Source organism: Choloepus didactylus, chromosome 7 (assembly GCF_015220235.1).
Source record: "Choloepus didactylus isolate mChoDid1 chromosome 7, mChoDid1.pri, whole genome shotgun sequence".
Taxonomy (NCBI): Eukaryota; Metazoa; Chordata; class Mammalia; order Pilosa; family Megalonychidae; genus Choloepus; species Choloepus didactylus.
Window position 1 is genome coordinate 107,716,453 of NC_051313.1, and position 27,292 is coordinate 107,743,744.

General features: G+C 51.9%; 1 long non-coding RNA gene and 1 pseudogene across 1 annotated transcript; one reads left to right on the forward strand and one right to left on the reverse strand.

Annotated features, from left to right (window-relative positions):
* The first annotated feature begins 1,594 nt into the window (after positions 1–1,594).
* Positions 1,595–2,763, forward strand: LOC119539892. Its single transcript, XR_005217966.1, has 3 exons — positions 1,595–1,721; positions 1,910–2,041; positions 2,531–2,763. It is a non-coding gene; the product is annotated as an uncharacterized LOC119539892 (long non-coding RNA).
* A 13,388-nt stretch (positions 2,764–16,151) lies between these two features.
* LOC119540689 lies at positions 16,152–18,890 on the reverse strand (annotated as a pseudogene).
* Positions 18,891–27,292: the final 8,402 nt, after the last annotated feature.

Below are 27,292 nucleotides of genomic sequence, written 5' to 3' on the forward strand. Positions count from 1 at the left end.
AAGTCTGCAGCTAGGAAGGGGGGAGGTGGCAAGAGATGAGGGCTGTGGGGGTGGGGTAGGGAGTAGGGGTCAGCTGGGGCCAAGTCAGAGCTGAAGGCAAAGACCCAGGACAAGGGGGAGAGGATGGAGCTGGGAGGTGGGGATGCAGGGGTCTTGAATGCCTGGCTGAGGAGACTGATTTGGATGTGGTCAGTAATGGGGAGCTATGTTAGGCTCTTGAGCAGGGGGCAGTGAGAGGTGAATATGGTTTTGGAGAAGAGAAGCAAGGAGTGTGATAAAAATCAGGGGAGATAAGGAAGGTTGGGACCCTCTGCCTGTTCCTGGGAGGAGGGCAGAGGATGGCACCAAGATGCACTGGGTTCAGACAGAGGCAAAGGGGAAGCAGGGCAGGTACCACCAACAGACACCGTGCTAGGCTCTTGCCTGCACGGAATCTTAGTTTGAAGCCGGCCGGTGAGGCACGGAGTGCTGTATTGCTGCCAAAACGGTGGCGCGTGGGGCTGAGTCATTGCCCGGCTCACACGCAGTGGAGCAGAGGTCCAGCAGGCCCATCTGATGCCAATGCCTCGTTCTCCCTGCCAAACTGCCCCTGACGTCGGGGCTGGTGGCTGGGGTGGAGGGGGGAACAAAAAATAAGCACCCCCATTCTGATCTGCTCATCCTCCAGGCTCTCAGAACTCATAACAACTGCAATAGTAAGCTGGCTGCTACCGCTCACTGAGCACCACGTCTTCCAGGCTCTCAGTGTACATCTTCGCTAATTGTGGACAGACTCGATTATCCCTGTTGGATAAGTGAGGAAGTGGAGCCCAGAGAGGTCAGTGGCCCGCCTGGGACATGCAGCTGGTGTTTGGGAGAGGCTGAGCAGGGATTTCATTGTAAGCCTGTCTGTCCTTTCACCACACTGCATCCCATTTCCAGACTCTGCCTCCTGTGTTCCCGGACTCCATTTGCTCTAATCCTGTGATTAGTGAGGAGGGGGTATTGGCTCGGGATAAGCTGCTCAACTTGGAAACTTCTCTGAGCGTCCCCAGGCCTGCCTCTTCCCCACCTCGTCTCCCTTTACATCACAGACCTCCATCCCCCAGGCCTGAACCTCAGGGGGCTGGGGGAGAGGGACCGTGGGCAGGGCAGGGGAGGCCCTGCTGCCCGTGGGGACACTGCGGTGGTGGGCAGGCTGCACCCCTGGGCTTCCGTCCCCCGGCTGTACCAAGGAGGGGCTGTGGTGGTGCCAGGGGTGGGAAGGGACCCTGGGGAGTGGGAATCATGTCCCTGCAGGAAGCCAAGAGTCTCAGAGGACAACCAAGAATTACTGGGCCTCAGCCCATCCCCTGATCCCTCTGTACACACTCCCTTCCCTAAGGATTTTCCTCGGAGAAAAAGCTGTTTAATTTTCCCAGCTCAGAGATCATGAATGCGGATTTGGCGTGGGGTGAGGATGGGTGACGGGGGTGGTGGTGGTGGTGGTGGGGAGGCCCATGGGGCTTGCCATGGGAAAAGAAGAACAAATGGAAAAACCAGTTTCTGACATGCCCAATCCCCCAGGAAGAAGCCAGGAACGCAGCTGTCCGAGTGCAGGGCCGGCACAGCCCCTGACCAGGTGTGAGCAAAAGGATTTCCTGACAGCCTCTGCTAGTTTATTTTATTGTTTTTGTGTTCTCAGAATAGGGGACCCCTAAAGACAGAAACTGCATGTGCTGGGCACAGGAAATCGTGGACTGGTGAGCATAATTATTGTGGTGGGGTGGTCATAGTGGCAGAGGCCAGGGTGGGCGGGATGACGGTGACAGTGTGGAAGTGACGAGGGGTGGTCAGGGCACAGAACACCCGGAAACCGTGATGGGGTAGGGGTGGAAGATGAGGGGGTGGCCTTCGTAACTCAGCACACCTGGTCTCCCATCTCATCCAGCCCCATCCCTCTTTAGTGGTCACTTGGACAAATCAGCCTCTCTGAGCTTTGCTTTCCCATCTGAGAAATGGGAATGATAATAGCTATTGATGGAGTTTGGGGCTCTGACTTGCAGCCCTCCCTGCTTCTGGGGTGAGTTCAGACTTCACCAGTTCTTCCTGATCTTAGGGGTTCTTCGGTCCCTCTCTCTTCTCTGGTTTCTTCCCTTCTGCCCACAAACTTCCTCCAGTCACTCCCATTGGCTCTCCCCTTAATCACCATCCCAACCCCTTCCTTCAAGCCCCACACATTCTAAAAAAGAAATCTGCATTCACTGCCTCTACTTCCTGGCCTCCCACTCGTTCCCTAGCCCCTCTCAGTATCTAGGTTCCCAACCTTCTACTGAAACTGCTCTCTCAAAGTCATCAGAAGTTTCCCCCACAACCTCTTGGAGGAATTTGGTCCCTAGGGCCACGGAGGCTTCCAAAGAGTCTCTTCCCAGGGCCTTCAGGGCCTGCCAGGTTCAGCTTCCTCCCCATCTGGAGCTCTTTCTGCCTTCCTGGTAGACCTGCCTCAAGCCGCCTGCACTCCAAAGGCCAGTGCTCTCACAGCATCCTCCTTTCTCTGTACTCATTCTGCCAGGATGCATGGACCTCCCCTCTTCTGAGTCCAGCCTGTGCCCAAGCAGCTCCCAAGTCGATTTCTCCAGCCCAAAAGCTCACCTGGCTAGAACCCCACTTCCGGCTGCTGACTGACACCCCCTTCCCCAACATGAACTCGCTCCAGCATGTTGCTCTCAGACTGGCTGGGCCGAACATCTACCTGCCTTCTCCCCTCTCTATCACCCCAAATCAAGTCTCGGCTCCTCTCTTCTTCCTACAAATTCCCAGCCACCCACCTGTCCTGTCAATTATCCTGGGTCATGATTCTTTTATAAATGAATGCAGAATCTATTTTTATTTTCAAAATAATGAAACCAGCTCGTCATTTCACTTTGCTCTTTTTAAGTCTCTCACCATGGCCAACCCTCTTTGGTATTAAAGCAAATAAATTATATAAATCTTGAGCTTTTTTTTAACTCAAAAAAGTAAACTCTGTTATGACAATCCATAATATGTTAATCTGTGTTGTATAAACCGTTGGTTTAAAAAACCACTTTAACAGTGTGGCAAGTGTCTCAGAAACTTCCTACACGTCATTGCTTGCCCTCAGTAACAGGACACAAAGTAATTTGAATCAACCCTCCTGCTGAGGGCAACAAGAAAATTTGGATATGAAAAACATCAAATGGAACCCAACCCAAACAAAACAACAACAACAAGAAACTGCTCGAAGCAGCTGAGCACTAATAAGACAAACAAGAGAGTGGAGATTTGCTGGGCTAGAGTTTGGAGAGGGCAGAGACCGGGGGTTGAGCCTGGATTGGGGAAAGCTTTCTTCTTGGGGATGGATGGAGGACCTGAGAGACTGAAGGACTGGGTGGGGCTTTGGAGGGTCTCCTGGGGATGGGAGACAAAGCTCACTGAGAGATGCTTGGTGAGCCCCCTTGCTCTGGGTTGGGACCCGAAGGGCTGCATCTGGGGAGTAGGATGAACTAGATGTAGACAGGTTCTCACATGGGCTGCAGCTTAGCTTTGACTCATCTCAATTCCTGAAGTTGGATTAAAGTGATCCCATGTTACTATGCCTTCAGGCTCTTATAAATCCTCTCTGGAAGAATATATCCTTCTGTTCTCAAATAGTATCCATAAACAATTTTGCAACTATGCTGTCCAGGGCACAATAAAAAAACAACCAGACACATAATGAGATAAGATAACATGAACAGACATACAATAAAAACATATGATGGGGATTTTAGATGTTGGAATGATCAGATACATATTTTAGATTGAGAATTTTGGCAGAGAATTGAAACCATACAAAAAATGGAAATTATGGACCTGAAAATTATAACAACTGAAATTAAAAGTTCAATAGATAGGTTTAATAGTAGATTATACATAGCTCAAGAAAGATTTAGTGAATTAGAAGATAGATTTAAAAAAAATATCCAGAAGGAAGCATGGAAAGGATGGAAAATATAGAAACGAGTCTAAGAAACATAGAGGAAACAGAGAGCAGGTTTAAGAAATGGGCAGAAGCACCATAAGAAGAGATAATGTATGAGCTCTTTCCAAAACTGACGAAAGACATCAGCCATGTGTTCAGTAAACCCTAATAACCTAAAGCAGGATAAATAAATGGAATCCACACCTAGGCACATCGGAATAAAATTAAAAGCTGAAAATAAAAGATACAGAGAAATTCCTGAAAATAGAGAAAAGCACAGATTACCTTCAAAGGGGCAATGATTAAATATTGGGTATGATGGAAGCCAGAAGACAATGGAATTCTTTAAAGTGCTGAAAGAAAATAACTGTTAGCCTACAATTCAATAAACAGAAAAACAATTATTCAAGTATTAAGGTGAAATAAAGACATTTTCAGACAAAACTGAGAAAATTCATCATCAGCAGACCCACATTAATAGGATGATTTTCAGGCAGAAGGTAAATGATCCCAAGTGGAAGGTCAGAGACGCAGGAAGAAGCAAAGACTAATGCAAATGGCAAATTTGGGTAAATATCAAATAATATTGTCTGTACAGAATAATAACAATAATTATAGTGTTTGGAGAGTTTAAGATTCTAATGTCCTTGCATATGTTTTGGGGGAAGAAAGGGAAAGAATGAATTAATATTAGGATTTGATAAATCAAGAATGCATGCTGTAATCTCTGAGTAGCTACTAAAAAATAAATAAGTGAATAACTTCCACATTATTGGGGAAAATTGAATAAAATAATTTCAAAAGAAGGCAAAGAAAGGAGAGAAAAGGGTATACAGTGCACGTAGGACATATAGAAAGCACTTAGGAAAATGACAGATTTAAACCTAAATATAAAAGTAATTCCACTATATGTAAAGTGACTACATTTTTCCACTAAAAGGCAAAGATTCCCAGACTGGATAACAACCAAAATCCAATGCATCCAGTGCAATAGGACATACCCAAAACATAGAGGTACAGAAAGATTAGAAGTCAAAGGATGGAAAAAGCTAAGAAATGCAACACTAACAAAATTAAAAAGCTAGTGTAGCTATATTAATATCAGATTAAACAGATTTAAAGGCAAGAAAACATCACTAGGTATAAAAAGAGACACTTTATAATGATACAAAGTTCAATTCACCAGAAAGATATAATCATTCTACATTTGTATGCACTTGATAACTTGGCCTCAAAACATATAAAGCAAAGCTGATAGAACCATAGAATTGTATTGCAGATTCCTTCTCTACCTTCCTGACTTCCTGGGGTCGCAGCAGCTGGCCATGTCAGCTGTCAGAACTCATTTTAAAAAATATCCAATCTGGTTCACTTATGGAGTCATATTTAGACAGGAAGCCACCTTGGCTAACTCACTCCCCTGGTATTTAAGTATGTCACAGATGCTAGCAGTGTCTTGCCCATCTTCCAAGCTCTCACCATTTCCCCACTCAGCTACCCAGGGGTTTCCAACTGCAAGCACCTGAGGCTAAATACCTGAGGGACATACCAGAAGTACTGGGAAGTCAGTGTTTCCACTAGCAACCCTCAAAACATGACTGATGGGAATCAGTGGACACTACTACATCTCCTTTGTCCTTCAGGGGATAACTAAGAGCTCCAGCAAGATTGATTTCCAGTTTCCCACAGTGGTAACTGGCTTGATAGAATGTCTTTTGTTGGCTGCCTTCCCTTTTCTGCTTGACACATCCCCTCCCCTATTTATGTTCCTTGAGATCACCTTCCAAATGAACTACATTCAAATCCTTATCTTAGGGTCTGCTTCTAAGGAAACTCAAACCAAGGCAATGCCCCTTTCTTTTAATGATAAGGACATCACCAATTCCTGCACTGTCTCTTGGCTCAGATGTGTTCCCCATTCCCCATCCCTATGACTTTGTCCTCTGTCCTCACATGTATCTTTCACCTGGACTGTTCTGAGAATGGTTTCCCCCCATATAATCTCCCTTCCATTGCTTCACCACAGGCAGCCCGAGTAACTTTCCTAGTAAGCACAAAGCTCAGCATTGCACACCTTCTACCACCTTCTACTCTGGTATCTTCAGTGGCTTCCCATTGTCCAAAACAGAAAATCCCAATACTCAGCTTGACATGCAAAGATTTTTGTGATCTGGCTTCAACTCACCTCTCAGCCACCTCCCACATCCTGCACTGCTTTTATTTCCAAAGCCTGTGCTCATTTCTCAGCCACCTTCACTCCTGGGCACCAGTACTCATGCCTCACCCATGCCCACCATGGCCTCCCCCACATCCAGGGTCATGAGGCCTCTTATCATCCTTCAGGGCTCAGCCTGAAGGAAACCTCTGTGAAACTTCCCAATGTCTCACATTAGTCTCTATTTCTCCCATAGTGCCTCAAACTTGGTAACTGCTAGTGGATTTTGAGAACAGATGCCATCAAAATCCTCAAGAACCAGAATTCCTGGTCCCCCACATTGAGTTGCCTATCAAGACAAATTTACTGTGTAACTGTGGTCCAGCCCCTTGCCCTCCCTGAGTCTCTGCTTCTAAAACTGCACAATCAGTACTGTGGACAACAATCAGCATTTCTCAAAGTGGGGTAAGGTGCAGTTCTTCAGTGTGCAGGCTGTCTGGGGTGCACATGACATTTACCATCTCTGACCTACACTCAATGCCAGAGCACCCTGTTTTGGTTTGCTGAAGCTGCTGGAATGCAATATACCAGAAATGGGTTGGCTTTTACAATGGGGATTTATTAGCTTACAAATTTACAGTTCTAAGGCCATGAAAATGTCTGAATTAAGGCATCAACGAGACAATACCTTCTCTGAAGAAAGGATGCTGGCATCTGGGACACCTCTGTCACATGGAAGAACACATGCCTGGCATCTGCTGGTCCTTTGCTCCCGGGTTTCACTGCTTTCACTCTTGGTTCCAGTGGCTTCCTCTCTGAGCTTCTGTGTGTCCTCTGTTAGCTTCTCCAGGGCTTTTCTCTATGAGTGTCTCTTAAATTCATCTCTTAGCTTCTCTGGGGCTTCTCTGAGCTTTCTGGACTTTTCCCATTTTTTATCCTCTCATAAAGGACTCCAGTAAAAGGATTAAGACCCACCTTGAATGGGCTGGGTCACATCTCAGTTGAAATAACCTAGTCAAAAAGTTCCACCTACAACAGATCTGCACCCACAGAAATGGATTAAAAGAACATGGCCCGTAAGAGTCTCCCCCTGAGTGCTTCTTTGTTGCTCAGATGTGGCCCTCTCTCTCTAGCGAAGCGAACTTGGCAGGTGAAATCACTATCCTCCCCACTACGTGGGATCTGACTTCCAGGGGTATAGATTTCCCTGGCAATGTGGAATATGACTCCCAGGGAGGAATCTAGACCTGGTATCATGGGATGGAGAACATCTTCTTGACCAAAAGGGGGATGAAATGAAATGAAATAAAGTTACAGTGGCTGAGAGATTCCAAATGGAGTTGAGAAGTCACTCTGGTGGGCATTCTTATGCACTATATATAGATAACCCTTTTTAGGTTTCAATGTGTTGAAATAGCTAAAAGTAAATACCTGAAACTATCAAACTACAACCCAGTAGCCTTGAAGCTTGAAGACAATTGTATAACAATGTAGCTTACAAGGGGTGACAGTGTGATTGTGAAAACCTTGTTATCACACTCCCTTTATCCAGTGTATAGACGGATGAGCAGAAAAATGGGGGGCAAAAAACTAAAGGAAAAATAGGGCAGGAGGAGGGAGGATGATTTGGGTGTTCTTTTTTTACTCTTATTTTTTATTCTTATTTTCACTTTTTCTGGTACAAGGAAAATGTTCAGAAAAATAGATCGGGATGATGAATGAACAACTACATGATGGTAATGTGGACAATTGATTGTATACTTTGGATGATTGTATGGTGTGTGAATAAATCTTAATAAAAAAAAAGAACATGGCCTTTTCTGGGGTACATAACAGCTTCAAACCACCACACACCCCTAGTCACAATTTTAATTTAATGACAATTAAAAAGACTCCAACACATTGTCAAACATTTGGGAGCATCTCCAGCAGAGCGGGGGATTCCTCAGGATCTTCCAGCTCAGATATTCTTGGAATCCTCTGGTTGGTTGGTAGGAACCACTGGTGACCCAGAACCATGCAGAAGCCCAGCCAGGGGTCCAGAGAGGGATGGGCTGGAACCAGGCTGAAAACAATGCCCAGGTCATGGCCAGTTTGCCGGGCTTCACCGGGGCACAAACTTCCAGCTAGCTCTGGCAGGCCTCCCCGATGGGCGGAAGTTCAGAGAGCAGATGATGCTCATGGTCAGAAGTGGGCCACCTATGGCAGGTCTCTAGGGATGGGGGCTGGCTGGACTGGCAGGGCAAGGGCTAGGGTTTGACTGGGGCTGGGAGCTACCAGTGGAGCTGGAATAGCAGGCAAGAAAAGTCAGTTTTCCTATGCAGGCCACCGTGGGGAGTCGGGTGGGGTGGGTGGGGGACAGCTGTGACTTGGGAAGCAGAAAAGGGCTTGGACTGACCACCAGGCCTGTGGGCGTTGGTCAAAGGCAGCGGAGCGGTGGTGACATCACTCCTGCCGGGGGAGGCTGCCGACACACCTGGTGGTGTGGCCTGGATGGTGGAGGCGGACAAAGTTTCTCGTAATGGAGAGTGAGGAGAGATAGAAGGAGTAGATGAGATAACTGCTGAGCAGCCCATCCTTGGAGGTGGTTTGTGGGCAGGATCCTGGCAAATGCAGTGTTGCCCAATGTTGAGAGCTCAGGGTGAGTTTGCAGGAGGATGTTCTGGGAATCGTTTCATTCACTGATTCACTGAGTCATCCATTCAGCAAGAACCTCTGGGATGGAATGAGACCATCCCAATCTTGTATATGTTCTGGGACTACAGCTCATCTGGTGTGGGCTGCCAGAGCTTTGGTGACTGATAAAAGAGGAACTTGGAAGTGGAAGAGTTTGTCAGTGTTTATCCAACTGGGTCCAGGGAAGGCTGCTCTGAGTTGAGATATCACTGGCCTCCAGCAGATGATGGGGGGAAGCAGGGCAGCAGGGGAGGGAGGAGGAGAGCTGGGAGGGAATGTGCCAGGTACTTGATCACCTGGTCTAATGCACACAGCCACCCCGTAAGTTAGAGGCAATGATTTCCCTCAATTTGCAGATGAACCAACAGAGACCCAGTTCTTGAGTTCAAGAAGGGCATTTCTTCAGGCTTGCCCAGCTTGAGTAGCCCTGAGAATCTCCACCTGCGGTTGCTGTGATTTTCTGCAATCTTTGGAGCTATGTGGTGGTGGTCAGAAGGGGAGATGGTCTCTGTACCCTCTCTGGTCCTTCTGACAGCAATCTCTGTCCCCACAGTAATACCATCCATCGTTTCCGGAAGTTTGGTCACATGGCCAGTCTCCCAGAATCCACTCGTCCTTGGACAAACAAATCAAACTGATTTTTGAGCTTTCTACGCCAAGGGCCAAGCCTCAGTGACTCCACCTAGCACCCATGAGACTGTTGGCTGCTATGTTCTGAGTGCTTATGATGTGCCTGATTCAGATACACTAACTCATTGAATCCTCACATCAACCTGTGAGGTTGGTACCTTTGCTAGCCCCATTTTACAGATGAGGAAACAAAGGCATGGAGGGGCTGAGTAAGTTGCCTACAGTCTCACAGCTGATAAGTAGCAAACCAGGATTCGAATCCAGGCACCCTCGCTGCAGAACCCAGCAGCCTGGAGAGCAGCTGCCTGAAGCAGCTTGCCCCCCTGGCTTAAGGACAGCTGGATTTAGATGTCTGAGGTCTGCAATTTCTGACCACACCACCACTTAGCTGTGTGACCTTAAACACATCACTTACCCTCTCTGAATCTCCATTTCCTCCTCGGTTAAATGAAAGGGTTGAACTGCATGATCCCAAGCTCAGTTCTGGATCTGACATTTCAAGAGGCTTTGTCAGGCTAAAATAAGCAGCAAGAGCCGCACTGCGGTCGGGGAAAGGGCAGCCTGGGACGTGCATGCGTGGAAGCTGGGAGGCTCTCCCGAGGTGAGGGGGCGTTGAGGGCTAATTGCAAGCGCATGAGCTCAGCCGGGGGCCACTTTCTCCCTTCCTTGCCCGCAGCTGGTCTGTGAGTCACTGACGGGTCATTGGCCACAGCAGGGCTGCTAGAGACAGGGCAGCCCCATCCCAAACCCTGGGACCCACGAGGGTCTGTGTGCTCTTCCCAGTCCACATCGAGATGCTACTGCACCCCCCGCCTACAAGGGTATGGCACTTTGCCCCCTGAGAACACTCCTTTCTGTCTTCAGCTCTGCCAGCCCTGGCATTGCTGTTCAATTTATACACACTGAGCACCTACTCTGTGCCAGGGGCAGGATTCAGAGGCAGGTGAGACTTGGTCCCTGCTCTCAAGGAGCTCATGAGGAAAGGAGGGGGCTCCAGGGCTTCCTAGGCTTCTCAGGCTTCTGAACCCACCTGGAGGGACCCAGAGTCAGGGCACCTGCCTGTGCTCACAGCTGGGGCTATGAAGCCACCCACCCCAGGCCTCGGCAGCCCAGGGCAGGGCCAAGTGGGACCAGGTGCCAAGTCCATCCATCTCAACCCTGCCCTTGACCCTGGAAGGAGGCTGCCAGAAGGGCATTGACCTCAGGACAGATCAAGCAGTCCTCAGGCCAAGGGTCACCCCCTGGGAAAACAGCCCAAAGAGGGGGTGGGGTGGGCAGGGTTTCTGGAACGTGACTTCCTCAGGAAAGCTGGGAAGGTGTGGGGATGGGAGTCAGGACTGAGCTTCTCCTGAGACAACTCTCTCCTTGCCCGGCTGTGAGTGTCATGCAGCATGACACACCTGGAGTCGCTGACCTGGTCTGCAGAGTGCATTCCTGCGTACACGCGTGTGCGAGGGCGTCCTTCACTACACTGTGGGTCCTCAAAGATGGGGTTCTGGCACGATGCCTGTCTCACAGATGCAGTTCTGAGACAAAGGTCAGATATCTCCAGCCTTCTGCCAGTGCACAAAATTCTCTGTAGCAATCATCAGTAATTTTTCACACATGCACCCATCCATCCATCCATCCATCCATCCATCCATCATTCATTGGTTCCTTCATTCAACCAACAGCAACCCTGAGAAGGGCTCCTCTTGGTTCTGCGTAATTCATCCCTGAGACACTCACAAGCTTGGGCGGCCCAATACACGGGTTGACTGACTTTTAAAACATCTGACTGTTGATTTGAAAACTGACTCCCTAGGTTTACCTTCTGCTGGTGCCCCTTCTGCCTCCAGCAGCCCTGGATTTCCCCGCCCTCCCTCCCTTCTTCCATAGACATTTATTGAGCTTCTATTATGTGCCTGGTACCATGTAAGAACACATACAGCCCTGACCTCCTAGAGTTTACAGTCTAGTTAGGGAGTCACCGCAAATCAATTACGAGGATGACGATGACACTGCCTCTGGGAAATGCTATCCAAAAGCAGGACCTGGTATTAGGCAGAGCGTGTAAATGTGGAACAGGATCCACAGAGAGGTTTAAAAAAATCTTCCCTGAGGACGTGATGCTTTAGCCGGAGGAGTGGGGAAGTTGCCAGGTGGCTGGAAAGTGTGAAAACCTCAGTGCCTACGTCTTTCTTTCTTGGGGCTAAACACCCCTATGGTGGTTCTTCTGGACCTTTCTCTTCCCTGTCACCCTCTTTGTCATTATTCTCCTGAGGGGGAGATACCCCAGCTGGCCCCCCTGCTCCAGGAGGGCCTGGCCAGCTTGGAACCTCTCTGTCTGGACATTGCTCTCCCCTAGTGCAGCCCAAGTCTGCACACTTGTTGCTCCCCGAGAGAAAAGTCCCCTACCCAGGAATGCTCACGTGAACTGTTCTTACATGTGGCCTCCCCTATTGTGCATCTGCGAGGTCGAGTGACATTGAGCTCAAGTCCTTGCATTTGGCCCCATGGATGCTCATCTCTCTGGGATGGCCTGTTTGCTCCAGCTCACCAGGGTCTGTTCTGACTCTGGCTTCTGCTGCTGCTCCAATACAGGGCTGCATACCCTGCAAATGTGACCAGCAGGGTGTCTGCACATCCTGTCCACGTGTCCTAGACAGGGGCTGGCAGGCAACATCTCAGCAAGTGGGGGCGGGGGGCTGGGGGTCTAAGCACTTGGGAGCAGGCTCCAGAGAGGCATCTGCCCTGGGGTTCCAGAAGGAGGTGGCCAGGGCCTGGGGCTTGAGCTGGGCTGGCATTGCACTGCCTTTGATCTCTGACTCCTAGCCTGTGCCCCTCCCCAGCTTCTCATCAATAGAGAGCGAGGAGTGGGGCCAGCTGTGTGTGCTTGTGGCAGTGTGGCATGCACATGTCTGGTTGTGCATGAACTCATGGGAGTGGTCCCCCCACGCCTTGACCTTGGCTGGCATCTGCCTTTTGCTGTCCCGCACGGTGGGCAGGTCACCAGAGCCCTGGACCACTGCCCCACTTGTCCTAACAGCCACACCAGCCAGTTCGTGCATACAGGAAGCTGCAGCTGCAGGAGGCTCCACCTGCACACCTGCAAGGACCTCAGTCTCTACCCCAGCCCCCTCAGGGACCTGGCCCAGCATAAGTGACAGCTGGTCAGGACCCCTCCCAAGGCCTTTATTTCTGCCAACCAGTCTCCGCTGAGGCCACCTTCTCCAGTCTTCCCTTCTTGCCATGGCCCCTGCAGGAGACCTTCAAAAAGGACACCTGTTACCTCTCTGCTTTTAACCCTTCCATGGCACTGTCTCCCAAGAGGGAAGTCCAGATCCGGGCTTGGCCGTTCTGTACGAGTTCCCTGCTGTGAATACTATTCTGAGGCATCTTCTGCTCAGGTTGCTCCATCTCCATCTCACCCCTGCTGGTCCTTTCTGACTCAGTATAGACATCAACTCCTCCAGGAAGCCCTCCCTGACCTTTCTCTGTGCTCTTTCATTCTGTAGGCTGTGAGAGTTCAGGGCCTGTTGTGGTTTATCGTAATGTTTGCAGAGGCCATCTCAATAAATGTTATTAATAGAATGAAACAATAACCTCTCTGGGCTTCATGCTTCTTATCTGTAAAATAAAAACAATACTATTTGACACCCAGGTTTCCAAGGAGGGCTGTGGGAGATGATGTATGTGAATTTCCTATCACCATGCTGGACATATAATTGATGCTCCAGAAACATAGCTCTAATTTTCCTGCCTTTTTTTGCTTACGAGTACACTTTTTATTGTTTGTTTGTTTAAAAATACTGTTTCCCTTTTGGAGTCCTTTTGGCCCCAGCGCACGACTGGATTCTTGTTGCTCAGGTCACAGCTCAAGTGTCACCCTTCACAGAGACATGCTCTGACCACCCCTATCTAAAATAGCCCCCATCACTCTCCACTCCAGGACTTGCCTTATCACCACCTGAATTTTCTTATTGTTTTACTTACGGACCCTCTTTCTTCCCCACCCCAAGATGTGAGGGCCACGAAGGCAAAGGCCTCGGCTGCAGCCCCAGTGTGCCCAGAGCCCTGCTGGGCCCATGGTGGTCTAGGGGTTCCCAGGGACAAGGCTGTGAAGTCTCTGGGGGCTCCTTGGGGACAAACGCCTGTGTGTGTGTGTGTGTGTGTGTGTGTGTGTGTGTGTGTGTGTTTGGGATAGAGGATGAGAAGGCATCTTTATCACACATCCCAGGGAAGTGGGGATTGGGGGAGAATTTTGGTGCCCTGGCCCCCCCAGTCCCTGAGGGTGTCCCTGAGCCAAGGCCTCTCCAGAGCCAGCCAGACGCAGGCCACCTGGGGGTGTAGAGGGGGAGGCAACACCTCCTTTCCCAGGTGACCTCAGGCATCTGGGGCCGGACTCAGTCCTTTCTCAGCATACCTGAGTCGCAGCCCATCTGCCTGCAAGGAGGGGCTGAGGGCAGATTGGCTGGGGTGCTTCTGCTGTACCCCTGCTTTGGAGGGACCTGCTCTGCTGCTCTAAGCTGGGGACCCCAGGCCCAGGCCTGCCTCTCATTGGTGCCAGCTTTCCTCATTGCACCTCACCTGCACCTCTCTTCACTCTTGTCTTTATGTCACCAGTGCCTGACTGGGCCCCCTCCTACTTGCATTCCCTTTGACACCAAATTGTCACACTACAGATTTCGTGGTGCTATGAGGTTCCCTGGGTGGCTCCTCAGGCTTCCCGATGCCCAGCCCCCACCCCTCAGCCACTGCCTTGGCCCCTGCCAGCACCCCATCACCCCCTGCCCCTCTGGAAGCCAGTGTTGAAAGAATCCCCCCTCCTGCACTACCAGCTCAAGTTCTACCTAGACCCAGGGGCTTCCCAATCACTGCCTCACCTCACAGTTGCCAGCACCCCCTCTCTAAAGCTCCCAGCCCTGCCAAGGCCTCAGAGTGTCTTTGCAGGCAAGGATTTCAGGGTTCGGAGTTTGTGAGGTGTGCCCTGCAGTGTGCCCTTGAGGGCTGACTTGCACGTGCATGTGTGTGGTGGTCTAAACTCGGCTCTGTGTCCCTATCCCTATTTTTGCCCCAGAACCCCTAACTTTTTCTGTGTTACCAGTGGGAGTTTAGCATAAGTTATTATTTAAACAAAAGGATCCATTACTTAAAAACAAGAAAGCTTTGAAAACCACAAAACCTAGACAAAACTCCTCATTTTACTTATGGGGAAACTGAGGCCCAGAGGGACGAATGCCTTCTCAAGGTCACAGTGGGGTCAGTGGCAGAGCTGGTGCCATATCAGGATGCCTGGCACCCAGGCTGATGTTTTTGCCAAGACCAGGCCGAAACGTCCCTCTCAGGAGGTGGCTAGTGGGGGCGGAGTGCCAGGAAGGCCCTGTCGGGAGAAGTGGGGTAAAGTCACAGCTGCCCATCCCCGCAGGCCCCCCCTGAAGTTTCCGGGAGAAGAGCTCCATTGGGAAAGGTCGCTCAGACCTTAGCTGGAGGCTTGAAGTTGTGGGGTGGGAAGGCGTAGAGTGACGGAGGAAAAGTGAAGAGGTGTGTGTGTGGGGGACAGGGACTCATTGTCTGGTCACTCACACGCCCTCCCCCAAAAAAGCACCCCGTGCCCCCTCCCCAGTTTCTCCCTTTCCCTGTGATCACTCTGACAGCTCCCACAGCAGGAGCAGGGAAACTGTCCCCAAAGCACCCCCCATGGCAGTCATTGTTCCACTGGAAACAGTCCCCACCCCCAGGCACCTGACTTCACTAGGGGGAGCAGGCATGGAGGAGGCTGGGTGGGCCTGAGGTGGTGACTTCTGGGGTGGGGAGGCTCAGGAGGAGGGGCTGGGTTTCTGTCTCAGATGTCCTATGGACAGCTCTCCCATTCGCCAACTGCGGAAATGGCCCTGTAGGGGACTCTGGGGCACACGCTCTGCCTCCCCCCAGTGCCCTGCTGGGCCCCCCATAAAGTGCTCTGAGTGAATGGATTGTGTCCATCCTCCCTGAGTCCCTCCACAGTCACCAGCGTCCCCCCCACCCCTGTCCTTTAGAGACCACAAAGACTGAGTTATTCTTAGTAGGTTTCATTCATCAAAGCGTGACAAGTGTGTCCTGGAAGGAATGTCTAGCGGGGAGCAGGAGGGGTGTGTATGCAAAGGCCCCACCTATGTAAGGAGACACAGCCCTGCCCCAGGGAGCCCCAGTCTGAGGGGGGCACAGCCCTGCCCCCAGGGAGGTCCCTGTGAAGGAGTTTCTCTGGACCCCATGGGAATCAGGAAAGAATTCCTTAAAGAGGAGGAGTCTGAGCCTGGTTTGCATGAAGAAGCCAATGGCCAAGCTGCCCCCTTAATCCTGGACTCTGGTCCCTGCTTCTGGGTCTCCAGGTCTCCTCCCACCCATCCTGGGATGAGAGACCTGGACCACCCCACCCTTCACCAGCTCCCTTGTGACCGGCAGGCCACAGCAGGCCAGCTGGCAGGGGTTCCAGGGCTGTGATGGGAGATATCACCTTTCTTTGCAGGAATGTAATTTCCCTGCCTGGGGAAGGAGACTGTGATGGTTTCCTCTGCAGCTGGGGCTCCGTCATAAAGCCACCATGCTGACTAGAGACTCTGGCTAGGTGGCTTTCCCCAAGAGCCTTCGCTTTTTGTGTCTCATGTGCAAAATGGAATATCATTGCCCTGCATGCCCTCCTCACCCTCCCCACGGTTGACTTTCCAACAGGCCTCAGTTAGCCCGTTAACGGAATGGGTGTCTGCCCCCTGTCCAGCAGAGACCCTCGAGGACTGCAGGCTTAGCAGAGGAGAGGGGCCCGTCTTCTCCGCCTTCAGACCCCGGAACACCTCTTTCCACGCCCCGCAGCAGCCCCGGCAGGTGGGATCTTATCGCTCCGTCCTGGGACTGCCGAGCAGTCCCGAAGGGCGGCAGGAGTCGGCGGCAGAGCTAGTGCTCGCGCTCCTCCGGACTGGGGGCGGGTTCCCGGACCCGGGAGGGGCGGCCTAATTCCGGTGCGTTGGCCCAGGGCCGCCGAGTGCGGCGGATGACAGCGGCGGTGTGTAATTAGAGCGCATTAGCCGTGCCCCTGCAATCCTGTAATTTCTCCGCGCGCTCCGGGTGTGTTGTAGGAGGAGAGGCGATGTCGGCTCGGCTGTGAGTCAGACTCTCGGAAACCCGGGTGGGGACGCAGGGGGCGGCAGAAGCCGCGGAGAAGAGATTGCCCCCCGCTGGGAGGCGCGGGTGCCTTCCGCTACCGGGAATCACCCCTCTCGCGGCTCCTCGCGGTGCGCCCCCAGTCTCTGCACGGAGGAGGGCAGGGCGTGGGGGGCGTGGCAAGGGTGGGGCCTGGCCTGTGCCTCCTCCCGCCTCCAGGGGGCGCGCCTCCGACCCGCGGATCCTCGGGGGCATGGAGTCCAGTGCCCGGCAGCCAGCCACGGGGCCCTGCCCCTGCGCGCAGGTGATCTGAAATTGAGAGATGCAAATGCAACGGGGCAGGCGGAGACCTCCCAGATCCCAAATGTTCCCGAGAAACCAAGACGGGCAACAGTACCTAGGTCAGCGACAGAAGAAAAGAGATATCAGAAGGGAGTGGTGGCTGGGGTGGGGGCGCTGGTTCTAGCTGAGCCCTGAAATCAATCCTGGGGACCTGGGAGGAGCCAGCCGGGAGTTGGGGGTGGGAGGGGAGTTTATTTATTAGCCAGATTAGCCAGTATTAAAGGGGGAGCGGTGGTGACTGGCGGCGGCGGGGACATTGCTGGCATAGCTGGCATAGCGGCGGGGCCTCCCGCAGCGCGGGGCTCTGGCGGCTTCAAAGGGGCTTAGAGAGGCCCGCGGTGGCACTGCCACGGCCCCGCGGGGGAGAAGGCGGCCATTGTGCGCAAAGGATTAGGGATCTGGCCTGGAAGGAATTTTAAACTGCTCGGAGCCGGCGCCCCAGGACTAACTCCTGCCCCACCCCTGCCCTCCTGAGCAAGTTGAGATGTTTACCTGCATTTCCGTGTCTGGGGGCTCCTCCTTCTCCTCCCTCAGACTGGAGACACCTAGGGTTGCCAGATTTGGCAAATAAAAATACAGGAGGTCCAGTTAAATGTGAATTTCAGATTAGCAATTAATAATATTTGGTATAAGTATGTCCCAAATACTGTATGGGACATAAACTAAAACAAAAAATTTGTTGTTTATCTGAAATTCACATTTAACTGGGCACCCTGTATTTTTTTCTTGCAGTCCTAGGGGCACCACGATGTCCAATGTGTTCCTGACAGATTGGGGGGATTCCAAAAGTCCAAAGTATGTTTTCCCCATTTAGGGGATCCAGGAGGGTGGGGGCTGTGCTTCTGCTCAGACTGGGAGGTTCCTGAAGCCAGATGCTGTTTCACCCTTCAGAATGGAGCTCTGGTGGCAATACATTGTCTCTTCCATCAGACTGGCAGCTTCCTGAGGACAGGGCTGAATTTCACCCATCAGACTAGAGCTCCGAGTTCAGTGTCTGTGCCACCTTCATCAGACTGAGTTCCCTGAAGCAGGATCTGTGTCTCCCCCATCAAACTGTGCCTCCCTGAGGGCAGGTCTGCATCTCTCTCCGTACTCCAGGCTGGTAGAGACCTAGAGACACCCCCCCCCCACCCCCAGAAAGATTAGTGTAGCTTCCTGCCCACAGGGGGCGGTAGGGCCTGAGCCCGACCAACGGATGGATGGGTCCTGGCTATTGTGACTCAGTACTGTGGTTTGCGGTTCTCGGGAGTTGAACCATCTAGGGATTTGGGGGATGGGGTCCCCATCCTGATCCTTGCTTGGGCAATGGAAGCCCACGTTTTCTGCCAAGAAAGGAGGGTGTGGTCGTTGGTGCAGATCGGCCCTGCTCACCTCCTCTCTCCTCACAGCCATGGCAGCCAAACCCCTCTCCTCAGTCCACATCACTAACGCCCCACTGCCCAGCCTTTGCTTGTGCTGTTCTCTCTGCCTGGAGCACCCTCTCTTCCGGTCCTTGAAAATGGCTGATGTCTTACCCCTTGCTTCTCCCAGATGCTCTGGCCTCTGGCAGGGAGGGCAGCACCAAGTAGACTGCTAGTGCGGGGGGGGGGGGTTTCTTCTGGAGAAAAGAAACCCCATCCCCTCCCTTCTTCCTCACCAACCGTGGCCACAGGGCCAAAGAGAGGGCTAAGGGGCAGGGGAGACAGGGGAAGGTGGGGGAGGGCTAAGAAAGGGCAGGGGAGACAGGGAAGGTGGGGGGGTGAGGGGGAAGGGGGAGCAAGAAGGAGAAGCCTCTGCTACCAGCTCCCCTGCAGCCCCTTCCCAATCCCCTCATGCCCTCAGGGCCTCTGAACTTCTCTTGGAGCGGAGGGAAGCCCTAGAGAAGTCCTTTCCCACGGTCAGTCTCCACACCCCCACCCCCTTTTGAGAGCTCCCTTCTCCTTTGGCCACAGCCACCTCAGCCTCACCATCCGCAGAGCTCTGCCTGGCCCACCCCATCCCTGCAGGGCCCCCTCCTTGGGCCGGGGCGCCTGCTTCTGCGAGTCACATCATCACCCCACTCCGCAGGCCGCCCAGTCATCAGGTCGGCAATTAGCTACTTCCTCCCAGCCCGCATGAGGCCACCCGCACGTCACAGCCCCTCCCCGGCCAGCTGCCGGCCGGCCAGCCGGAGTGCTAGAGGATGCCCCCCAGCCTCTGTAGTCAGTGCCAAGTGCCGGCGCAGCAGCACCCCCCCCCCCCTCCAGCCTCCTGAGCACTGCGGTAGTGAGCCTCCCTGCACTCCTGGGGGCAGGAGAAGCCGCGCTGCTGCTCCTTCCCCCGTGTCACCCCATCCCATTGGATGAGGGCACCACTCCTGCCGCCTGGGTGGAGCGATGCTGGCTCACGGGCATTGGCAGCCCAGGCGAGGCTTGAGAAGTGGCTCAGGTGTCTCTGTCCCCAGTTCCAGGTGGTTTTCATCAGGCCCTCACCTGGGGCCTGGGAGTTGGTGAACTGAGGATGGTGGCAGTGGCAGCTATCTGTGAATGGGGTGGGGGGAGGGGTGGGGGCGGAGAAATAGGGCGTCACTCTACAGACACCTGTGCAGGCTCACATACGTGTCCCTAAGCACTCACAATAGAACCTGTGCAATGTGTGCCCCCCCCCCTCGGCAGCTCTACTTTCCTGTGTCCCTGGTGGGCAAACCCACCTGGAGTTGTGCCCTCATGCCCCAACACCCCTCCCCGACCCATGCACACACAAATGGATATATGGAGACAATAAAGTCAGCACCAGAACCCAAATCAGGACACCACAGAGGAACCCAGGAGGGTGGGAGGAGAGAAGAGACTTCCTCAACATCCACATCACCCACCATGGGCTAGGGGTTCTTCCTGGGGACGGATGGGGGAGACGGCACTTGGAGGGTGTGTGTGTGGGCTGCAAGGGCATGGTGGGAGAGCTGTGGTCTGGGTTTGTGGGGGAGGAGGGGAGAGTGTGGATATCCAGAGAATTAAAAAATTCCAACAGATGTAAACAAATCGGGGTGATTGTTGGCAGATCACTTAAGGTCGTGGGGCCTCAGTGAACCTATCTGTACAATGGGGACAAGAACATCATTTAAACCTGATTGTGACATTTACACGAGACAACCCAGCTGAGAGCTGACGTGACTACTGGGGAGACCCTCCCAATAGCCTGTTGCTTTGGGTTGGCCTAAAAGAGCTGCCCTGAGGAGATAAACATCACCTGCCTTGGGCCTTACCTGACTGTGTGCTCACGGTCTCTCTTTTTTCTATTTCCTGAGGTCCAGTCCCAGCCCAGGTACTGGACAGTTTGCAGGTGAGCGGTATGGTCAGGCATTGGGGGTGTGACTGGATGCAACTCTGGATTGGCCTGTGTGGCCGGGGCGGTGGTGCTGGGAGGGGCTGGTTACCTGCCCCGCCCCTACCTGGCTGGCATAGCAGGTAGTTCCAGAGGTGAGGTGACATGAGCGATAGCTTCCAGTTCCAGGAGGAGATGAGTCAGCTGGCACCTCCCTGCTCAGGCAAACGGGGCGCAAGGGACAGGAGCTTGGGCGGAGGGGCCTTCTAGGAACCATTCCTGGAAAAGGACCTGGGAACGACGCTGCCTGCCGGGAAGCACCATCTCAGCTCTCGGCCCGCACCCCAGCTCAGCGAATACCCTCATCTTTGCTTTTCAGAGCCAGCCTCCACCACTGAGCCCTCTGGGATCCTGAGGCCTGGCCCTGATTCCCTGTGCCTGTCCAGGCTGGCCCCAATCACCTCTTCAACCACAGTGGGGAGCCAGGCCTGCTGCTACCATCCTGCCTTGCCCCCCTTCTCATCCAACCATGGACTTGGGAGCACACACACATGCCCCTGTACACATGCCCACTCCCCCACGGGCACAGCCTGAGACACCCACGCAGACACAGTCGTACAAGTACACACACATACTTTCAGATATGCTCCCTCACATTCATACACACCCACACTGACACTCATGCACACTCACAAGTTCACGCATATACTCATGTACACTCACTCACACACAAACCTGCAGAGTCATCATCACACACATGCTCTTACCAATAAAACACTCACTTATCAGCAGAGTATTGAGCAGGAGCTCAATAATTGTTAGTTCTTCCTTCTTCCCTGGAGTTCTTAACCAGGTGACCCCTCCTCCAATCAAAAATCTCTCAAGGGAATAAAAAGTAGTTGCAAAACCTCATTAAGAGACTGGGGAAAAATGTGGAAATATTAAACTTCCCCAGCTGGGGAATTCCTGATATTCTCGCAACATTGGGGACTACCAGTTTAGTAGGCCGAGCTCTTGATCTTGGGGCTTGCCCTTATGAAGCTTGTTACTATAAAGGAGAGGCTAAGCCTACCTACAGTTGTGCCTAAGAGTCACCCCCAGAGAACCTCTTTTGTTGCTCAGATGTGGCCTCTCTCTCTAAGCCAACTTGGCAGGTAAATTCAATGCCTCCCCCGCTACATGGGATGTGACTCCCAGGGGTGTAAATCTCCCTGGCAACGTGGGACATGACTCCTGGGGATGAGCCTGGACTTGGCAACCTAGGATTGAGAAAGCCGTCTGAGCAAAAAGGAGAAAGAAAAATGAAACAAAATAAAGTTCCAGTGGCTGAGAGATTTCAAATAGAATCAAGAGGTCATTCTGCACCCAGGGGAGTGAATCTCCCTGGCAACGTGGAATATGACTCCCGGGGAGGAATGTAGACCTGGCATCGTGGGACGGAGAACATCTTCTTGACCAAAAGGGGGAGGTGAAAGGAAATGAAATAAGCTTCAGTGGCAGAGAGAATCCAAAAGGAGCCGAGAGGTCACTCTGGTGGGCACTCTTACGCACACTTTAGACAACCCTTTTTAGGTTCTAAAGAATTGGGGTAGCTGGTGGTGGATACCTGAAACTATCAAACTACAACCCAGAACCCATGAATCTCGAAGACAGTTGTATAAAAATGTAGCTTATGAGGGGTGACAATGGGATTGGGAAAGCCATAAGGACCACACTCCACTTTGTCTAGTTTATGGATGGATGAGTAGAAAAATAGGGGAAGGAAACAAACAGACAAAGGTACCCAGTGTTCTTTTTTACTTCAATTGCTCTTTTTCACTCTAATTATTATTCTTGTTATTCTTGTGTGTGTGCTAATGAAGGTGTCAGGGATTGATTTGGGTGATGAATGTAAAACTATGTAATGGTACTGTGAACAATCGAAAGTACGATTTGTTTTGTATGACTGCATGGTATATGAATATATCTCAATGAAATGAAGATTAAAAAAACAAAAAACAAAAAACAAAAAAAAGACATAATGCTGAGCAAAATAAGCCAGGCACAAAAAGAGAGATATTGTATGTTACCACTAATGTGAATTCTGTGAAAAATGTACAATGTTTTATACTGTAGAATGTAGGGGACCTAGAGATACCAATTAGTGGAGGGGGAATGATAATCTAATAAGAACAGATAAACTATGGAGGGTAATCTCAATGTTATGGGAATGCTCAGGAATGATTATGGTTTGTAAACTTTCTTGGATATAGTAAGATCATGTTGGAAGCAATAGAGTTATTTTAGGTTTTTTTTTTCTCTTATTCCTTTGTTTTCTTAGGGGTTGTTAATTTTCTTGGGGTATGGTAGGAACATGTTGGAAGCAATGTAGTTATTTTAGATTATTTGTTTTTCTTACTCCTCTGTTTGGACATGGTTTATTAATTTTCTTGGGGTATGGTAGGAACATATTGGAAGCAAAGTAGTTATTTTAGGTTATTTGTTTTCCTTAATCCATTGCTTTGATTGAAATGTTGTGGGGTTTTTTTGGTTGTTGTTTGCCTGTTTGTTTTTAATTTTTTGATAAACAAAGTTAAAAAATTGAAAAAAAATCAGTAGAAAAATGGGAGTAAAAACTAAATGACAAATAGGGTGGGATGGGGGGATGGTTTGGGTATTCTCTTTTCACTTTTATTTTTTATTCTTATTCTGATTCTTTCTGATGTAAGGAAAATGTTCAGAAATAGATTGTGGTGATGAACGCATAACTATATGATCATACTGTGAACAGTTGATTGTATACCATGGATGACTGTATGGTTTGTGAATATATTTCAATAAAACTGAATTTAAAATAAATAAATAAATAAATAAATAAATAAATAAATAAAAGAGGTCATTCTGGAGGTTACTCATGTGCATTATATAGATATCCCTTTTTAGTTTTGAGTGTATTAGAATAGCTAGAAGGAAATACCTGAAACTGTTGAACTGCAACCCTGTAGCCTTGCCTTGATTCTTGACAACAATCATATAAGTATATAGCTTATATGGTGTGACCGTATAATTGAGAAAACCTTGTGGCTCACACTCCCTTTGTCCAGTGTATGGACAGATGAGTAGAAAAATGGGGACAAAAATTAAATGAATAATAAGAGGGAATGGGAAGGGGTGTTTGGGGTGTTCTTTTTTACTTTTACTTTTGTTTTTATTTTTTGGAGAAATGAACATGTTCAAAAATTGATTGTGGTGATGAATGCACAACTATATGATGATACTGTGAACAATTGATTGTACACTTTGGATAATTGTATGGTATGCAAATGTATTTCAATAAAATTGCATTAAATAATTTCTCAAGGATGGGCCATTTGTATGTGCACCAAAAGATCTGCGCAAGAATGCTTGCGGCAGCTTTAATCACATTAATTAAAACTGGAAACAACCCAAATGTGCATCAATGGCAGAGTAGATCAATTGTGGCAGAATCCACTCAATGAAATTCCACTAGGCAATGGAAAAGGAAGAACTGGTGCTATGTGAAAACGTGGATGAGCCTCACAGACATTATGTTGAACCAGAGAAGGCGGACGCAAAAGAGTGCACATGCTCTGATTCCATTGATATGACGTTCACAGGTGAAACAACCCTGTGGGGATAAAAGTAAATATCAGGACTGTAGTTCCCTCTGGGGGACGGTGTTGACTGGGAGGGGCCCGAGGGAGCCTCCTGGGATGCTGGAAACGCTGTGTTCTGTGTTTGATCTGGGTGGATGTTATCTGGGCATGTGAAAATTCACCAAGTTCACTGCGCTGTACCCTTAAGATTTGTGCAATTAAATGCATGTAGATGATCTCAATAAAAAAATAAATTTAAAATATAGGTTCCCAAAGAGTCGAGGACCAGAAGTCACTGAGGGGCATTTGCAGTTCAAGTCTGGATTCTCCAGTTCAGGGAAAGGCTTGTCCTCTAAGATTGACCGTTGTGGCATCGTTTAGCAGCTGTGAGAGGGAAATCCACTCTTCAGTTGTGACTGAGCTGGACACACACAGAAACACACACGCACACCCCTCTTGGTGGCTTCCCATCTTCGCTTGCAGGGGCAAGTGTGGGTAGGTACATCCCCCAGTCCCTGAGAAGCCAGGCTTGAGGCTGTGGGGTACCCTTGGCTGAGAGGAGCGTGGGGTGGTGGGGAGCTAGTGAGGGGGGCTCTTGTGGTCCTCTCCTGTCTCCATAGCCCCGGAGCAAGCTGGCCTGGGATAGGTGGCAGTAAGGCCTAGCCTTGTCCCTGTGCTGCACTGGTGTCCTCGGGCTTGGGGCCTCTCCTGTGTCTGACTTTCCGTGAAGTGTGTTGACCGTGAGTGTGGAGCCTGGGGCTGCCCGGAGAGAGTGTGGGCAGAACAGGCAGCCAGATCCTCAAGAAATGGGACTTGTGCATGGGATTGGGAGGTGTGCAAGCTCCTGCAATCTCTGTCCCCAGTTGAAGGCCAAATATGACGATGCCTTCCATAAAAATCCCCCATTTGTAAAGAACAGCTATCTTTATTCAGCTTTTGGTACCCGTCAGGCATCGTAATACTAAACATTTAATACACATTATCACACTTAATCTTAAAACAGGAATCGAGATACATGGTAGTGTTGCCATTTCCTAGACAAGGAAACTGAGGCTCTGAGGTAGGGAAAGTAACTCCCTGTGTCACACAGGGAGCTCAGCAGATGGGATTTGGAGTGATAATTCCATCAGACTGGGGCTCCCTGGTGGCAGGGCTGTGTCTCCCTCAGACTGGGGCTCCCCGGGGACAGGGCTGTGTCCCCCTCAGACTGGAGCTCCCTGAGGACAGGGCTGTGTCTCCCTCAGACTGGGGCTCCCTGGGGACAGGGCTGTGCCCCCTTCAGACTGGGGCTCCCCGAGGGCAGGGCTGTGTCCCCCTCAGACTGGGGCTCCCTGAGGACAGGGCTGTGTCTCCCTCAGACTGGGGCTCCCTGGGGACAGGGCTGTGCCCCCTTCAGACTGGGGCTCCCCGAGGGCAGGGCTGTGTCCCCCTCAGACTGGGGCTCCCTGAGGGCAGGGCTGTGTCTCACACTGACTATGGGTTCCAGAATTTCTCCGTAAGAGGGCCTTAGAAGAGGAGCCTGTCTTGAACATACCTTCCGTAACGCACCCACTGCTTCTCCTGGAGGAGTAGGGGATGCTGCTGACCTGGTGCTCACCCCCACATCCAGCCAAGGGCTCTGCCCACAGGTGTGCCGCAGATTGTGACCATGGGTCTGGAGGAGTCCGACAGGGGCCTGGAGTGAGGGTGGGGACCAGAGGACGCTGTCCCTTTGGCAGCTGTGCCCAGCCCTTCCCTCCCTCCTGGTCTGTGCCCCCCGGGGTCAGGACCCCCCAGCTGAGCCACGCCAGAGCCTGCCCATCCCTGGGCTGTCACAGTGGGCCCTGGAGCCTCACGTCCTCTCCATTTAAGGATGCGTGAGGGGGCAGGGTGCAGGGAGGCCCCCGGCGGCGTCCAGGATCAGGTGCTCCTCACTCCACCCTCGCCTCAGCCGCAGGAGCCGGTCGGATGACGGGGTGAGGCGGCAGGTGTAATAGGAGACGGCACCCTCCCAGCCTGCCCTGTGACTATATTAAGCTCTGTGCCCCGGCCTCCTCCTTCCCCTGCCCCAGGCCTCTCCTCCCTCCCTCAAGGGATCCTGCACTACCAATTAAGGAGTCACCCCCCACCCCCCACTGTCCTAGCCAAGGGGCAGGGGCCTAATGAGGCCAGAGCCGGCAGGAGGCCAGCTGGGGGAGCAGAGGCAGTAAATTTAGTACTTGGGTGCTAATGAGCTGCAGAGGGAAGTGGCTGAGAGGGAGGCCCCCAGCTCCCCAGGCCTCAGCACCCTGCACGCTCTGCCGCCCCTCCCGCCCACCACAGCCGCCCATGCCTACACCCAGGGGCTCACAAGGGCACTTGCGGATCACGCTTACCAGCGGCTGAGACATAAGTTTGCGCACTTGCAGGCCAACACAGGTCCCCATGCACACGTGCACCCCGGGGAGCCCATGGTCACCTCAGAACCTTATTCGGGAGCCCACGCTGCACACACAGCCACACCTCAGGCGCCGCGCGCAGGCCCAGGCACTGGTGTGTACACCGTCCGCCCGTCTGCCACTTCACCTAAGCCCTGAGGCCAGAGCCGCAGCCGAGAGAGCTCTGGGGTACGGAGGTGGGGAGTGCAGTCTTGGGGCTGTGCAGGCCAATCATTCTTTGCACCCCCTTTCTAGATCTAAGGGCCCAGTTCCTGCCCCTGCCAGAGACTCACCACTCCCGGGCAAGGGCAGGGGGCAGGAGCCGGATTTATTAATAAACTCACTCCTAACTGGAAAGACCTGCGCAGGAGCCCCAACCCCAAGCCAATCAGAGCAGAACTTTCCAGGAATGTCACCCCAAAGCAAGCTTTCCCTGACCCCAGGATTATTTCCCAGCCCTGACTTCATCCCCTTGGTGTGCGGGGCTCCCGCCAGGCTCGTCTGGCTCTGCAGGGTGGCCCGGCCGGCCCGCTGTCACCTGGCAGCTGACGTCTGCTTGGCCGCCGCCCAGAGAAGGTCACCCAGCCTGTCGGTGGTGAGGCTGGGGTTAGAACCACTCCGCCTGTCAGCCCGGTCCTGCCAGCCCCTTCCCCCCCTCCCCCCATGCAGAGGGGACGGCTGAGCCCTCTGTGTTGGGAATGCAGAATGACCTCTGCCTGCCACCCATGGCCTCAGGACACTGCCCTGGCACCCCACTCGGAGGGGGAGGAAGCTGAGAACACCGGCCTGGTAGGCAGAGGGCCTGGGCCAGTTGGGTTTCTGCCGCTGACTGGCCGTGTGACCTTGGGCAAGTGGGATTTGACTTGTCTGTGGCTCACTGTGATGTGAGGATAAAAATGCCCACCTGAGGATAGCGGTGGCTGGTGGAAACTGTAAAGGGCTGTACAGGATAGTCAAGTAAATGGCGCCTCTGTCCTGGCCTCTTCCTATTTCCACTCCCATCACCGTCCTCCACCACCACCATGACCAGCTCCTCTACCCTCACTTCCACCTCCTTCTCTGCCGTGACTGCCTCCTCCATCACCCCCCACCATCAGCACCCTCTGTCTCCCCACCGTCACGCCTCTGCCGTCACATCACAGCCATCACCATCGGCACT